Below are 18,429 nucleotides of genomic sequence, written 5' to 3'. Positions count from 1 at the left end.
AGTCTTCATACCATCTCTGGAATTCCAAATGGGTTCCAACAGAATAGTTCCTAAACTTTGGTCTTCTCAACTTATCAATATACTAACATCAACCTTGTGACATAATTCTTATGAACAATTTAGCATTATTCTGGGATTCTACAGTTCTTAAATAAATGTAAAATATTATTTCTTAGAACAGACATATTTCCTTTTGGGGATTACTAAGAATAGGTTTACAGTAGTTTCTGTATAGTAGCTATGATGATGAGTTTTATAATAATCTTTCATGTTTTTACCCTCAATATAGGCTGATACGCTTTCATCAAAGTGAGGTACTTTTACCATAGTCAGTAATGTCCATGGGGAATATTACAATGTTCTCGTTAACTGGATTTTACGAGACAATGATTATTTAAGACTTTATGGAGTGGATTACATTCAAAATATGTAGGCCTAAAACCTAGATTATTTTAATGACTTAAATTTCTTCAAACTTCTCATTCGAGCCTTCTAACATGTGTATAAATGGTTAGTTAGGGTAGTCTATGTCAAAATCACTATGTCCCAAACAGAATTTATCATACCCTTATTCTACTCTTACTTCAGTATTTTCCACGCGGCAGTATTACCATTATTCATTCAGTCACCCCAACAAGAAAACTGGCACAAATTCTTGATTTCTTTTCCTCTCTGATTCCCTAAATTCAATCAAGAAACAAGTTCAGTTGTTTCAGTTCTTATCTATATATGTTATCTGTACATATGTGAATACATATATGGAAAGTATGTATAGTTTATTCTACCATGGACCTAGTTTAGGTGATCAAATTCTCAGCAAGATGATCACAATAGCATCTTAAATGTTAACCTTCAAATCCATTGGCCACAAATTAATTTTCTACAAGATGAATTATGAACTCTTGAAATGAACAGTCCTCAGTTTTTCTCTGCTTATCTCTCTAGTCACAGTGTTCAATGACTTGTTATTTGATTCATTTTATTGAACACATATTGAGCATCTAATATGTTTTAGGCATTGCTCTTGGAGGTTAACGTATCTAATCACCTATACATGTATTTCTCTCTTATGATATTTGTTAAGTAAATGAATGAATTTCTATGCAGAGTTCTTAGTATTTATCATGAACAAAGAAAAACCTACTTGGATGAGAAATAGCAGTTACTAAAAGTTTTGACTCAAAAATGGCAAAAATTATTAGATCAAGTAATTTTATAGGCAAGTATTGAGAATCTGTATCCTGCAAAAAGTTTCACAGATGGAAAAAGCGAGGGTATAACCTAATTTAATTTATCATCTAGACTAACTTGATTTAAAAAAAAAACAAACTGCATAAGGATATTACAAGAAATAAAAACTTTCTCATTCTTACCTGTCAAACAAAAAGATGTTATGTACACATGGGTTTTAAACCAGGATTGTAAGATTATTCAGTATTAAAATGGGTTAATGTGCCCTATTTCATTGACCTATATTGATGCCTATGTCCAATACTGCCTTGAATAGCCAAAGCAATAAGACAAGAAAATCTCAAACACACATGATTTCAAACAGAGGATTACCAATGTAGAAAATGCAAGAAAATATATGGATCATCTATTTGAATTGATAAGAAACTGTGGCAAAACACTGTGGGACAAATTTGATATATTATATATATAGAATAAAATGGAAAGAATAATACAAAATAATTATAAACAATTCAAGCTTGCATCAAAATTTGATGTATTATAGATATGGAATAAAATCTGTGGGGTGTTAACTACCTGTTTAATAAGTGGCACTAGGCCAAGGGACTATCCACGCATATAAGAAGAAATAATAATTATTATTTTTTAATGTACACAAAAATTAAATTATCAGGCTGGATGATAAAGTATTTAATCAAGGAAAGCAAAGTATTTAAATATCAAGAATAAAATATTAGATACTATTTTATGATCTTAGTTTAGCAAGACAGTAAGAGCACAAAGCATAACTAATTTGACTTCATTAAAATTAAAATGTATTCCATAAAAGATATAAAAAAACAAAATTCAAATGAATTAATCGTATAAATGCTTGTAACTACCAAATACTAACAACAAAAAAGCAATTATCAAAATAGCCAAGAGGGGAATCGAATCATAGATAACATACCAAAAAATATGAAAAACTCTCAATTCACTTGTGATCAAGAAATTACAGTTTTAAAACATTAACACAGCATTTTATATTATCAAAATTAAGAATGGAAAAACTTCAACAATAATATCTGATGGCAAAGATGAATTGGAGCTAGAACCCTCATAGACTGTTATCTGGAGAGTAATTGCTATGAACACTTACGTGGTCATTTATCAATATTAGCTAATGAGGGAGATGTATATATCCTTCAGTCAGCAGTTCTTCTCCTAGATATATGAAGGGTGCCAGAAAATCTACACAAGTGGACACTTTGGTGAACGTTGCTCAAGAAGTAGTTCACCATAATCTGAAGTGCCTGGGCGCTGATGGTAACCATTTTGAGCACCTTTTGTAATTGTAGAAGTCAAACATGACCTGTATTCATCTTTTGTTATTGGTATATACTGAGTATTATAATTTTAACACAGTTTCCGTTCTTAAAATGTATATACATTTTTTTTGCACCCTCTATATAACCTAGCAAAACTAAAGTTTATGTGTCTGTAAGGACATATTTAAGAATGTCCATTGCAGCATGGTTTTGTAATAAATGAAACAAATCATCAACAGAAAAACTAGGATATATACTATATGAATACATAGTCTATAGTATATTCTATCAGTAGGGTATACATGTGATCAATTCTTACATAGACATTTTATATAGCCTGTTACATGAATTATCTATAGTTACATGTTTTAACATGGGTTATCTCAAAAACTTTCTATTTAGTAAAAATCTTAAAGTTGTTGAAAATATAATAGAAATATACATATATATTTCTGTCCTCATTTAAAAGATTTCAAAACCATGAAAATACTACTTTGCATTTTTATGAATACGTAAATTTGTGTTGTTTTTTGTAAATTTTGTAAATGCTATACTCTGCTTTCTATGCAGTGTCTAAGCAAACACTTAACTAATAATATGTACTCAGCAAATATCTGCTTGAATAAATAAATTTTGACAGATTGTATAATTAACAACTAATGTAGGATATGGTTAATTCTAGGAAGAAAGTGAGTGAGGTAATAATAGAATAAAAGGGTGTCCAGCTGGTCTTCTCCTCCTATATCTGTATGTTTTGATTCAATTAATACAAGTACACACACACACACACACACACACACACACACACAATCTTAAACAATATTGGAGAATTTGCTGTTTGGTATTTTGACAATATTTTATATTGTCAACATTTGTTGCAAATTTTTGAGTATATATTTTAAATAATTCACAATAAAAGAAATTAAAGTATACAAGCTAACATATATATATATTATACATATATATTATATATATATATATATATATATATATATATATATATATATTTTTTTTTTTTTTTAACAAGGGCACAGCTCATAGTGACCCATGTGGGGATCAACCTGGCAACCTTGGTGTTACTATTAGCGCCACGCTTAACCAACTGAGCTAACCGGCAACTCCAAGAATATTTTAAAAATGAAAAGGGAACATAGACTTCACCATTCTATAAAAACTTAGAACATTTCATAATTTGAAGTAGGTTGGCTTAAAAAGTAGTGAGGTTTTTTTCTGTCTGTTGGTTTTTTTGGGGTTTTATGGGTTTTGTTTTTGTTTTTGTTTGTTTGTTTGTTTGTTTTTTTAATACACACTAGATGGAGCCTGCCTGGCATACTATAGGGCTTATTTATTAGGTGAGAGATAAAGAAACACATATCTACATACTCTTCTAAGTATATATAGATTTAATGGTTTGTTTTCCAAATCCATCTTATTCCTTTTCTGTACCATGCTCCTGACAAAGTAATACACTAAGATTAATTAAGAGAAACCAACCATTTTCCTTAGAAATAGATTTTTTTTTCTATACAGGAAGAATTCCATAACACAAAAGAAAGTATTCAAATTAGGTCTTTAACACATCTGTGTGTGTTTGTGTGTGTGTGTGTGTGTGTGTGTGTGTATTGTTTCTCTCTCTCTCTCTCTCTCTCTCTCTCTCTCTCTCTCTCAATTCAAACCTTTCCTAAACTGTGTGAATCCAGCCAGCATGCCTGACTCATCTAATAATTCCTCTTTACTCCAAAGCAGAATCATAGCAGTATTATTTTGGCAACAAAATATATTCAACTTCCTTAAGTGTCATTTAAAAATCTCTAACAGCAATAAAACATTTTAAATTATATAGTATATTCTGTTTCAAAGTGGAAGCCTGTTCTTTATTTATAGTGTATTGAATTTTACAGACCAATAAATTTCTACTTAATTTTATATAGTCGTGTATTTTTCCATTTACTTATAATTTTGATTATGAAAAATAAGTGCATTTGTTTGCATCTCAGAACAAATTGGAAGCAAAACAAATTACATGATCTAAGATTTTTTAAAAATTTAATTAATGTCATCAAAGTACTTGATTCTGACATTTAAATATTTAAGCTAGTTGATGATTCATTCAATATATTAACAACAGGATAGTAAGAGCTAGGAGCCAAGAGTACAAGTAGAGATTTATATTTGTTTACAGGCAAGCATACCTATAAAAAGCAAACAATGAAATTAATTGTTAATGACTAATTCAGAATTCAAAAATCAAAAAAGTTTGTTTATTAAAGAGAGGAATAAACATTTTCTACTCATAAAGGTAAAAAATAGCATGTCTAAAAGTATTTAAAAAAAGTATACTGTCCACATTTATTTTAGAATTCTTTTGGATATTAGACATTTCAATTATTTAAATCTAATGCTTTGAAATCTTATAAAAGTAGCATTTCTTTATGCCGTGTCCACTGGGGGAAAATAGCTCCTTAGTTAATCACAGGATGAATTTACAGTTTACTTCTACTGATTGAGTACCCACTAAATATATGTGGAGAAGACCATGACATAAATCCTAATCATTAGCATTTAGAGGAATTTGACCCCATGCAAGATAGGTATTTAAAAATATACCAGGGTGGCAAAAAACATGTGTACATATTTTAAGAGATGTTATCTATGCTCAAGCAGTAGTTCTCCACAATCAGAAGTGTCTGGACGTTGATGGTAAACACTTTGAGCACCTCTTGTAATTGCAGAAGTCAAATGTGACTTGTGTTCATCTTTTCTTATCGGTATATATTGAGTATTACAATTAATACAGTTTTTCCCTTTCTTAAAATGTGTATACATTTTTTAAGCACCACCTGTATATTTCAATGCAATGTGGTAGAATCAATGAGAATTTATATACAGGATGCTATAAAATTATTGAAGAGAAAAATTTACTCCAGACACAAAGTATAGGGTTCCAATTCGGTAATCTTTCCTTGGCAAGGTTTTTTTTTGTTTTATTATTTTTTTTTCCCCCAGAACTTTGGGTTAAAAACAGTTTTGTGGTTTTATATCAGACTTCTACCTAATTTCTACTGTTCAATCACCCCAAAAGTTAGGCAATGTATTACTCTTTTTCTTCTGGTATATATAATTTGGCTGCCGATAGTGTCTCTCCTCTAGAAAGATAATCTCTTTAAACATAAATTTCCCATATCTCTTTGTCCTGACACATTGACAAGTTCACAGATTCTTTCTCCTCTTAAAGGCCCCTTTTCCACACTGATTTATGAGTAAACTATCCCTTTACCTTCTATATTTCTATGGCCTTCATTCAAATTATATACCATTCTCATTAATTCAAAACATTTCTAATCTCTCTGAGCAGGAAATCATTTTTTAACCCATTTCATCTTTTTTCCCACTAAGATCTGGTCAGCCACCTCAGAAATTTATATTTTTGATACAAAAGATATCATTTCATTGGTGTTTAACACGTTTTAGAATGAACAAAATGACAAAACAGCTTTAGGAATAATACTCATCCACTCATTAGTATGGTAATAAGTACAGTACCTGTTGCTTTTTTCTCCCTCCATAGTTTATGGCACTTTTAATTTTGATCCATAAAAGTTTAACATTATCAACGTATGCTATTGCACATATGCACACACACAATAGCATACGTTGATAATGTTAAACTTGAATATATATATACACACACACACACACACACACACACACACACACACACGCACATATTAGAGCAGTTTTAGATTCACAGCAAAGTAACTGAGAACGTACAGATATTTTCCCATATGTCCCCTGCCTCTACACATGTGTAGTACATAGCCAACCCCTCAGCAGTGGTACGTTTGCTACAATAGGTGAGCCTACACTGACACATTATAATCACCCACAGTTTACAGTTTACCTTAAGGTCGCATTGTTTTTTCTCCTGCGCAATGATATTAATTGTCAAGTGCATGCAAACCATAACCACGCAGACTGAATGTACCTCACACAGACATTTATCTTCTTTTCAATTCGTCCTCTAGTTTTCTGAGCCCAGACACAAATATTTAGAATGTACATGAAGTTTTAAAAAACAATATTTATCATTTAGTTTATTTTAAGCACATAAACAAGTATAAATATTATTGAAGGATTAGCAAATTTTTAATTATCAATTTTACAGGGTTTGGTGATAATGAATTTTCCATTATTCAATATTTCATTGAAAGACCTAATTAAAATGATTTACAAACTCTAATTAGGTTCCAGGAAGACAAGCATCATGCAGTTCCTAACAACAACGAAGTAAAAATGGAATGGGTGAAAAGCAAGAGCCCATGATGAGGAAAGTATAAAGTTCTATTTTAACTGATAAGGACAGTATTATTCTGCTCAGGCTGTGTGGCTTCAACAACAAAAATTAGTTTTTGCAGTTCTGGAGACTGGAAAATCCAAGATCATAGTGATAGGGTAGGTAGGTAGATATAAATGAGTGGGAGGAGAGACCTAGCCCCCGTTAGAAAGCCCCTTGCTGCAACTCCTACTTGGGTCAAGACCTTTTGCAGCTGCCCTCACTTAGGGCACCAATGCCTTACTAGCCCAGCAGGATTCCAGACTTACACATACCCCTAAAGCAAAGGAATATGTTTACACATGTCCCTAAATCAAAGTGATGTGTTGTTAGAAGTCAAAGAAGGAAAGAAAATATCCTGTGTATCAGAGTGTACATCCTGTTTGTCAGGATGACCAATACCTCACTAGCCCAGCAGAATTCCAGGCTTACCCACATACCTTAAATCAAAGGGCTGTGATTGTGCATACCCCTAAATCAAAGGGATATGCTATTAGAAGCTATTAGAAGCCAGAGAAAGGAGGAAGACATCTGCTTATCAGAGCACACATCCTGCTTATCAGGACCATTTTAGTGAATTCTCAAACAAATCCTAAAAAGAAAATTGACAGAAACTTCCTTGAGAACCAAAAGGGAGGACCAGACACCTCAGCAGGAGAGGAAGAGCTAACGAGAAGGGAGAGGGGCAGGCAATTCTACCTATAGAAATAAAAGCCTTCATACAATGTAAGAAGAGGCCTTTCTCCCTCTTGGGATTGGTCCACTCCACATCTTGGAGTGTATCTGTCCTTACTGATAAACTTCTTCACATCCTTTACATGCACAAAATGCTGTCTCTCGACTGAATTCTTTCCCTCAAGAAGACGAAGAGCCGAGTAATATTATCATAACCCAGTAACAACAGTACCAGCAGTGCCAGTGTCTGCTGAGACCTCTCCTCTTGGATTGCAGATGGCTGCCTTCTCGCTAAGTCCACACATGGCTTCTCCTCTGGGCTCCTGGGGAAAGAGAGATCTCTGGTGTTTCCTCCTCTTCTTTTCAGGGTAACCGCCCTATGATTAGTGCCTTGTCTTTATGACTTCATTGACCTTCTTTACCTCACAGAAGGCATTATCTCTAAAATATGGTCACATTGGGGTGAGGGCCTCAGTATGTGGATTTTGCAGAGACATTTGCAGAGTAACAGTTCAGTCTGTAACAGGGAGGCTTTGATCTCATGCAGTAAGTTCTTGAATATTTAAGTTTTAGAAGGGCATGAATTATAAAGCACAAATTTAAAATATATTACAGGTTGTACTAGCTAAAACCCATCTATACATTAATGTGCTATATCTTCCTTGCTATTCCGAATGTATTCACTGATGCAATAGTCCATTAGCAAGAACCCACCACTTTTCTCTTGTCTTCTAAAGGGTTGCAAGCACGGTCCCTAGCTAGAGGCGCCAAGAAAAACAATGTATGGATTAGATCATGAATCTAACTGAAATATGATCAGATCTCTTTAATCTATTTTCTTAATATGGCTACGTTAAGTTAATGCTGCACTAGAGTGTACCCTACAAATTACAAATTCAACTCCAAAAGTATGAGCAATTGTAATGGATAAGTAACTCATTTATCCAGTATTCCTTTCATTCAAGAAGCCATGTATCTTCCAGTCAGTAGAAGTTATGTTCATTCAATGGGAATGAGGTCAGCTACTTCCTTCCCCATTCTTTGTAAACCTTTTTTGATATCAACATGACCCACAAATGGACCATCTCCCTTATACTCTAGTCTCCTTATAAGTCACTTGCTCATGTAACAGTAATAATCAATTCCATTCCTTTCTTTAGACTTGAGTAATGATGTCAGCTTGGCTTGCTTACGGACTTGTGTTTCCCTGGCAGATCACCTGACTACTATATAATCTAATGTAGTCTCTTTCAAAGGTCTGCTGTTTGGCAGGCTGTTAGCTGGGGTCATGGGGGCAACTGAGTCACCACATGCCTCTCATCAACCAGCAGGCTAGCCCAGACTCATTCATATGGCCATACTGGGGTTTTTAGAGCAACGAGAGGCACATCCTAATGTACAAGTACTTTTTAAGTTTCTGTTTGTATCATATTGTCTGTTGCCCATTAGCTCATTCAAATAACATGATAAACCCTATGGGAAGGCGTTACCCAAAGGGGATAAAAAGAAGTGTGAACAACAGGTATTACTATAACCACACACCACAGCAGGAAAGAGCTGGGATCACTTTGAAGCATTTTGCCTAGATTAGAGAGTACATGTCTGGGAAATAATGAAATTATACTGGGGCTAGGTATAGACACCAGAAAAATACTGGACACCCAATCAGTATCCACTGAGAATTGGAGAATTATTCACAAGGGCTATACCGGGAGACTTTCCTAAATCTCTTAGAGTAAGCAAAATACTTTCTTCTTCTGAATGGTTTGCTATACAAACGAGGGGACTGAAGCAGTTGAACTGCCTCAGGAAAAGGTACCTGAGCCTGAAACACTACTATAGAAAGTGGCAGCATCAGAGGACATAGCACAACAGTCAAAGCACACAGCTAAATAAAGCAACAGACAAACAAAAATTCTAAAGCATGTGTGGTACTCTGAAATTACTTCCCTTTCATATTTACACTGGATACACTTGGGTTTCCAATTATCTAGCAAAGTAATTTAAGTTTATTTTTAGATGATATTTTAGGAGATTAGCTGTTTCACGATTTGGAACTTTAGAGTCACTCCTCAAGAGCTGCACTTACAACAAACTTACAAATGCCACGCATTTATTGTATAATGGTAGTCGCAGGAATAATTAAGGAAATGACAAAGGAAGTTAATTATGATAATTGAAAGGCTACCCATCTGTATTGTTGTATGCTTCACCTCGAGGACCATCTCACCCAGAAAATTACCCTGGACTCTACAGATTAGACTGGAGCTTGTTCCTCTGCTTCCTTAGTAAATTTATATTCCATAATTGAACATAAATGCGAAATCTCTTTTGTTGCAGTTCATTCTCACATTTGAATAAACTGAAGTAAGTGTAGTTCACCAAGCACCAATTAGTGTCTGACATATAGAAGGTGTTTAATAAATAGTGGTTGAATTGAACTACCATGAAAAAACGAGGATGCTGCACTTTCCACTTTCTATGTTAAGCTAATCATCTCATGTGTAGATCTCTTAGAAACAAATCTATAAGGCATTTTGCCAGTCCCTGAAGCTTGCCTTGGCTCTCGGGAGGCAGATAAACCCTAAGAGATTTATCTAGGACTCTGAATGGGGCTGCTTCTACATTGAGTATTTTATCACTACCTCAAGATTCTTTTAATTCAGCCAGATTATTTATAGAGTTTCATCAGGAGACCTCAAAGACGTCATTCATTGCCTATCACACTTACAAACACTTGATCACTTAGGAGAAAACCTCTAAGTCCACTTCAGTCCTGTTTAGCTTACTCAGAGGAAACTGGAGCTATAAAGGTTTTGCATTAAATGAGAATTACATAAGGGGACCAGGACGTTTGTGCTTTAAGTGACCTGAATCTACACAACTGAGTGTTTTTTTTCTTCCTTAGGGCTCATTTGCTTTTATTCTGTTATTGCTACCACTTCCTCTTTTATTTCAAATAAGCCAACCGACAAATGAAAAACCCAGGTTGTCAGTGAAAGAAAGGCATTCAAATAGAAAAACGGAGAGGTACGCTTCATAATTCGTCAGCATAAAACATCAGCAATCCGACATTCAGGATTCAAATGTGAGATCACAATTTTTTACAACTATACATTAAGGGCCAGTATCTTAGCTCGTTAAAAACTACATAATCACATAGGTTTATTCTGAACTAGTAATGAAGATATAGAAAACATGAATAACATAAAGCCAAGATTTCGGAATTCTAAAACAGAGCTAGGATTTCAGAAGTCAAGATCAAGATAGAAAAGGGAGATGGTTAGAAATCCATTTTGCATTTAGTAGAAAGTGTAAGATACCTTTCTAAATTTGAATATATATTCCTAGTGATTTTTTATTCCTCTTTACATACTTTTCTTAGCTTTTTATTTATAACCTCTTAGAGATGTTTTGTAATAGGAGAATGATTATACCCTGTTTTGTTCATACTGGGAGATTTCATTTGCATTGAGTTTATTTACCCATTTTATAAAATTCAATAACCTATATGGCTAATATACCAATGGTTATTTCCATTAATATTCAAAAATATTTTAAATTGTGAAAATAAATATTAAAAGCAAAATAAAATACAGTCATTGAGTTAAATATTTTCAGTATATGCATGAGAGGGAAATAGAGGACATCCCAAATTCATTTACCTCCATTTAGTTTATTTATGCTTCCATAATTATGCTAGTATTTACTACTTTCTTAACTAAATCTGTCCATGTTTAAACAAAGGCTATGTTTTACAAAATCAGTTTTCTTTCTCCTTTCATCTGTCTGTAAAGTCACAATGCAGAAGTGATGATAGCATATCATTTACAAGACAAAATGTGCCAGTGGAAAACCTAGCAGCCAGACACAAAAGGTCTGACATAGAAAGAAAAATTTAAAGTGGAATGAAGCGGAATGAAATTATCACAGTGCAACTTTATCACATCTCTGCTAAAATCACTATAACAAATGCCAAGTCAATAATTTTGGAACAAACATTAAAGAAACAAATTATCTTCCTTTTTATTTTCATGTTAACACCTTTAATGGAATAAAAAAACCAGTGTTATTTGCTAATGAGCAAATCTATGTTAATTAAATTTTGTTTGCTTTTAAGAAAGGTACACATAAAATTATATTTTAGAAAAAGCATTTTCCAAATTGTAATCAATTATAGCCATATTTGGATTAATTAGCTTCTGCTATAAGTTATTTTCATCATTTCACTCTTTGCTTTATCTGACCTGACCAATCTGGACAAAACATCCTCTAACTTAATTTGGTCAAATTTCAGTCAGTCTTCTCCCCTCCCCACAGGTCCCAGGACCTTGACTCATCCTTGAATATAAGAAAGTATTGGAATTAGAAACAGTTTCTCCTTCATGCACTCTCCTCAAAATTGACTGCCCTCAGGGAAAAACGTTACTAGATCAGGTATCAGATCTTTCTAACTGTTCATCCCACTCCCTCACACCCATTTATTTCTAGCCTATTTTACTATTTACACAAGAAGTGTTCTTTCTGCCTAATCTTTGAGATAAGTACAGACTTTCCTGTAGCAGTGTTCTCTATTGCAATAGTCTATTTGAGCAAAATCTCTCCTTACCTACATCCACACTTCCTTTCGTATTTGACAGTCCCCTATATATTCCTTAGTCAACTTCATGCCGTAGTCCAGAAAATGATGTGCTGGTTTGCAGAAAAATAATTGAACACTTCAATATCTAATATTAAAAAAAAAAAAGTTACCATGTGCTAGGTTTTTGACACAAACTATTTCTATAGGACTGTCTATAGCTTTAAGATGTATACATGTTTATTAGCTCTTTTTTATAGATGATAAAAAAGATGGAAGTTCTAATGCCATGTGTTCAACCACTACATTATAATTCCTCCTGATTTCCCTGAAATAATTTGTTGATTCTTTTTCTTCCTCTCACTTGTGCTATCCAGGAGAGAAACACTGCCACGTCCTCCCTCAAAATACAATTTGTTTGGGATTCTTCTAAAATTCTGTTTTAATTGTGGATTTGAAAGTTGAATTTTTAATTTAGTTGTTAAAGTTGTAGCATTTTATTTTACCTTACATAGTTGATGTTAAACTCCTTTAAAGTAGTATGCAAATTAAGCAAATCTATATGTATATTTATGCAAAATAAAATGCAAATGTGCCTAGTGCTTTCACAAACATCTGCTAGCTTTAAGATAGAAATGATGGTGTGATGAGCCTGCTCATTTGCTATGGCTTATCCATGGGTTCCACGCCAACTGAGAAGCATTAACCTAATAATTCCAAGTTTGAAGTTATCGATGTAATTTCTTCTTCTCCTAAATTTTCTTAGGTTAAACATTTTAGAAAAGTAACTACATAACAATTTAGATACCAAATGAATATATTATAATTACCAATATAATTTTTTTTTAAAAATGGTTCAGACCTTTTAAAACAAATAGGCATTGTTAGTAAAAGAATGGTCTTTATTACTCTCATCAGTCCACTTCCCCTCTATCCAGACTCAGCTTACCTTTCATATATTTAATCTTTTTGTTTCTTCATCATCCAAAAAATATGTATGCTTCATAAACAATGCATGTAATTTCTTTGTATGATTTAAAAATTACACTGAATCTCTCTTACTGTCATTCACTTTTTCCACTCAACATTGTGTCATGGTGATCTAGCCACATCAAAACATAAAAATTTGATAATCTTAAATTCTGTGTGACAGTATATGGTACAAATAAATTTAAAACTAATTATCATGACCATACTGATGGACATTTATCCCCAATACTTTACTATGAAAAGCAATGCAGCAATACATAGTGTTATGCTTGTATTCTGTTAAGATCATGCAGTACTTTTTTTTAGTGAATTCCTAAAAAAGAATTTCTCTCACAGGGTGACGATGGATATAGTGGCATCCCTCCAAAATTCATGTTTAATTCCCAACTTCAACTACCTCTGAATGCGACCTAATTTAGAGATATGGTCTTCAGAGAGAAATCAAATTAAGATGAGGTCATTATGGCAGACCCTAATCCAATATGACTGGTGTGCTTATAAAACAGGGAAATTTAAAACAGACACACACACACACAAAGGAAGAACATTGTGAGAAGATGAAGGCAGAGATAAGGGTCATACTGCCACGAGCTAACAAACACTAAAAATTGCCAGCAAACCACCAGAAGCAAGGGGAGACGTATGGAACACATTCTTTCTCACAGCTCTCAGAAAGAACTAACCTTGCAAATACTTCATGTTGGACTTTTAGCCTCCAAACCTGTGAGCCAATAAATTTCTGTTGTTTAAGTCACTCAGTTTGTGGTACTTTGTTATGGCAGCCCTAGAAAACTAATAGAGTATGTGCATTTTCAACTTTATTAGACACTACCAAATATCCTCTAAATCAATTTTCACTTCTACTATCAGCTTGCTTGCTTGCTTGCTTGCTTTCTCTCTCTCTCTCTCTCTCTCTCTCTCTCTCTCTCTCTCTCTCTTTCTCTCTTTCTCTCTTTCTCTCTTTCTTTCTTTATTTTTTTCAATCTCCCTTAGGGACAACTTAACTCACCAAAGAAACTACTAGGTTTAGAAGCTCTCAGCAGATAGACATTCTTAAATAATAGGATTGGTAAAGAAAGGATGTTTCTCTCTCTCTTGCACCTTGCCCCTTCTCTTTAGTGCTATATATACTAAGGAGTTAGAGCAGGGGTGTCCAAACTTTTTCCAACGTTTCTCACCAAGAGCCATATGTGGTAAAATACACAAACAGCCAGGCCACTCACTCGAGGTGAAGTACGTATTGCCTCACCTGGTTTATTTAAGTAAACTAAATATATTTTTGGAATTTGCCGCGGGCCAATTAAAAATGGATTGAGGGCCGCAGTTGGCCCGCGGGCTGAAGTTTGGACACCCCTGAGTTAGAGGAATCGTTTTTATTTTATATATAATTTTTATTGTCATCATGATTACAGGCTTCCTCTTCTCTAAGCCAAGATTCTGACGCCATTTTCCTCTTCTGGCCAACACTTAGAATAAAAAATAATAATTAACATTTATCATATTCCTAGTGTATTAGCGCTTTTCTCAACACTTTACATAAATTTCATTTTCAAAACTCTCTTGTGAAGTAGCTCCTATTGCTTCTATTTTACATTTGGGAAAGCGGAGGATCAAAATACACTAATACATGCCCAAGGTCATACAACAGAAAAGAAGCAAGATAACGAGCCCCATTTTTCTGGACTTTAAGGCAAATTATTTTGACTATTACCCTATGAGCTGTCAGGCAAGAGAAAATTCCTCCCTTTACCCCTCTTGAGTACTTACAGCTGGACTAATAATAAAATAGACACAAGACCAATTACCTGGAGAAAAAACAATTCAGTGCATGTACACAGATCATAAATGATGCTCAAAGAAGTGACTGAACCAGCCAGCACTTTTATCATCTTTTGACAAAGACACAAAACATTTGTGAAAAATGGACAGGACAAAGAGACTTGGGTTTGGGTGCTCATTAGTAAAGAATCTAAGCAAAGATGGGGTTTTGGTATTGAATTAGTAAAGAAGTAAAAAATTTTTTTATACAGGCATTTTGGTTCTGGATTTCTTAACTCTAGTGATAAGGGTGTTTCTCTCAGCCCTGCTGGAGCAAGAAGGGCACTTTTTACAGATGAGATTTATTTCCTTCTTTTAGCGGTACAGAAAAGTCCGAGTGTTGCTCTTCCATCGGCTGTTTGTTAAGTTGCTCTTGCATCGGTTGCTTGTTAAGTAACTCTAATCCAAAGTAATCAGTATATTATTGTGGAGTATTTGGGAGCAGACTGCCCTGGGCCCTGAGCAGCTCCTAATGCCTATGGTGGGCATAGTAATACTCCACAAGGATATTTGTGTCCTAATCCCCAGAATGTATGAATATATTAGGTTACATGGCAAATGGGGAATTTAAATTGCAAATGGTATTGAATTTACCAATCAGCAACCCTAAAATAAAGAGATTATTCTGGATTATTTTAGTGGGCCCATTGTCATCACATGAGTCTTTAAAGGCGAAAGAGGAGTTAGAGAGAGGTATAACCATGGCAGAAAGTCACAGGGAAGTATGTTCCTGGCCTTTGAAGAGAGAGGGAAGAGGCCAAGAGCCAAGGAATGAGGATGCCCTGTAGTAGCTGGAAAGGAATGGAACAGATTCTTCCTGAGAGCCTCCAGAAAAGGACATAGCCCTGCTGGGCCTTGATTTTTGCCCAGTGAGATATTTGTCAGACTTCTGACCAACAAAGCTGTAAGACAGTAAATCTGTGTTATTTTATGCCACTAAGTTTGTGATAATTTGCTATAGTATCAATAGAAAATGAATATAGTATTCAATACTAATCCTTTCCCTTTATAAATGACAAAAACACATTTCTGTCTAACTATTAAAAAAGTAATTTATTATTCCATATGATGTTTAGGAAAGTGCCTGAGGAATAACTGGAACCATAGAGTCAAATGCCTTAAGCTCTCTCCATCTCTGGTTTTGATGTTTCTTTGCATATCAGCTTCCTTCTCTTTTCCCACATAACTTGAAACAGATCTCCATCCCCATGACCCAGCAACCATGGTCAGAGGCACGGGGACTTGGATTGGCCAAATTTTGTTATACAGCCATCCATTCTAGAACAAACAACAAAGGCAAAGGGGTGAGGTTGTACTAACATCTTGGCTCCTTAGGAAACCATGTGGAGAAAGTAAAAATAATTGTATTATATAGCTTGGAAGACCACTTAAATATCTGTTATCCATCCAACAAGATTTTGCTTAATTGGGTAGTGGAACATCTTAGTTCATGGCCTTCTGCCTGTTGGTGACAGATACAATAAGAAAAAATAAAATGATTTAAAATGATAGTGATCAGGTGATTTAAAGGGATCTGGACCATCAAAACTATCACAAGCAAAGCTCACCTACTATATTAGTTTTTGTTGTTGTTGTTGCCTTAGCAAATTAACACAAACTCAACAGCTTAATCAGCAACAATTAATTATTAAATCATAGCTATGTAGGTCAGTGGAATTGGATTGTCTGCCTCCTTCCTCCTAGGTTAAAATCAAGGTGTCGGCAGTGCTTGCCTTTCTTTCTGGAGGCCCTAGGGAAGAATCAGTTTCCAGGGATACTCAGGATCTTGGTAGCATTGATCTCTTTGCAGTTGTAGGGATGAAGCCCCCATCTCTTTGTTGTCTCCTGGAAATCTTTCTCAAATTCTTGGCGGCATTCTTCCATTTTCAAAGCCCAGAATGGCAATCCAGTCCATCTGATGCTCTGAATCTTTCTTCTGTCTTCCTTTAATGTTGCAAGTCTGACTCAACTCTTCTTTTTCCTTCTTCCACTTTTATAGGCCATGTGATTACCTCGGGTTCACCTGGATAAACCTGGGTAATTTCCTCATCTCAATGTCAGTAACCTTAATAACATCTCAATATGAATATATAGTATACGTGTATTCACAGGTTCCAGAGATTAGAGTGTGGACACTTTCTTTTTTTTTGTGGGGCAGAATTATTATGGCTAGCACACCATTATAAATTGAGGTCAAATTTAAGATATATAGTATAACTCTATATTTTATTTTCCATGTCTGAACACTGAAATACACTGGGATCCCTGGTAGAATTATTGTGTATATTATACCAATGTGTATTTTTATCTTCAAGATTTCTTAAGTTTTTTCAGTATTATAATAGGTCTGTGATTGTTAAATTATTCGTTGTACAATATATTATGGTCATTTCTATTATATATTTAATTCCAATCCTAGTGAGAATTGTATCCAGTATCTTAATGTGCTTCTGTAGGAAATCAGTGCTCTTTACAATAATATATTTTAAGACTGAGATTCACAGAGAATGCCTGCTCTTCTTCGGCTTAAAAAGACTAACATAGCTTTAAAAATGCTAAAAAGAATTATGTGAGTATAGAGATAGGCTCCACAAGACTTTTGAATCTCAGCGCTGAAATAAACTCTGAGAGAGGGGTAATTGCCAACTAAAAGAAAGCAGATTCCTCCAGGGCACAGAGAACTCACTTTCTAGCCAAAAGCTGATGGAATCCACAGAGAAAAGGAGTAGAAAAAAATGGTATGATTTTTTTTTTAAATAAACAATTGTCCTGTTTTGTCATTTTTAATAAATGGAGTGAATCTGTTTAAGCATAATGTGGTTCCACTCTCCCAGACAATAGCATATGGAACGTTTAATAATGAGATGATGTAAATAAGAAAAAGTGGTTCTCACTTAGCCATATGGTTTTATTTTCTGTGAAAATAATTTTTATGAGTTATGTTATTCATTTTACATTTCAAGATAGTTTATTTCTTTTGTTAATGTTATTTAACACTTCTCCAGAATATTTATGTGATTAGAAAGACATTCCAATAATTTTATTAGAACATTCTGGTAGTAAATGTATCAAGGGAGTCAATAAGATATCAAGAAAATGAAAAATTGTGGATGGGTTTATTCAGAAGTCCTATGAAGCCGAGTAAGGTAAGTGGAGGGTAGCAACACATGGAAAATGATTACTACAGATGCCTGAAAGTTGAACAAAGGAAACACACATCCTGCTAACTTGTTTGCAGAGTCAAAAGATGCTCTCCCTTCCTTCCCTCCCCTACAAATATTTCTAAATCTGTTCAAGGATAAACTAGTCTATAGAAATATCAGTGATATCAGTGATGTTAGTAGTGCTTTTGTAGACTGCAGTCTGAGCGATTTAAAACATTTTTTGTATTTAAATTTATTTTTATTTTTTGAGATGTAATTGACATATAACATTGTGTAAGTTTAAAATGTACAATGTGTTGATCTGCTATATGTCTACCTTCATTCCAGTGGTAATGAGGTTCACCTACAATTACACATCTCCTCGGTATTTTT

The sequence above is a fragment of the Rhinolophus sinicus genome, linkage group LG02, assembly GCF_036562045.2.
Source record: "Rhinolophus sinicus isolate RSC01 linkage group LG02, ASM3656204v1, whole genome shotgun sequence".
Taxonomy (NCBI): Eukaryota; Metazoa; Chordata; class Mammalia; order Chiroptera; family Rhinolophidae; genus Rhinolophus; species Rhinolophus sinicus.
The sequence above is the reverse complement of the archived record's forward strand: the minus strand, read 5'-3'. Positions refer to the sequence as shown.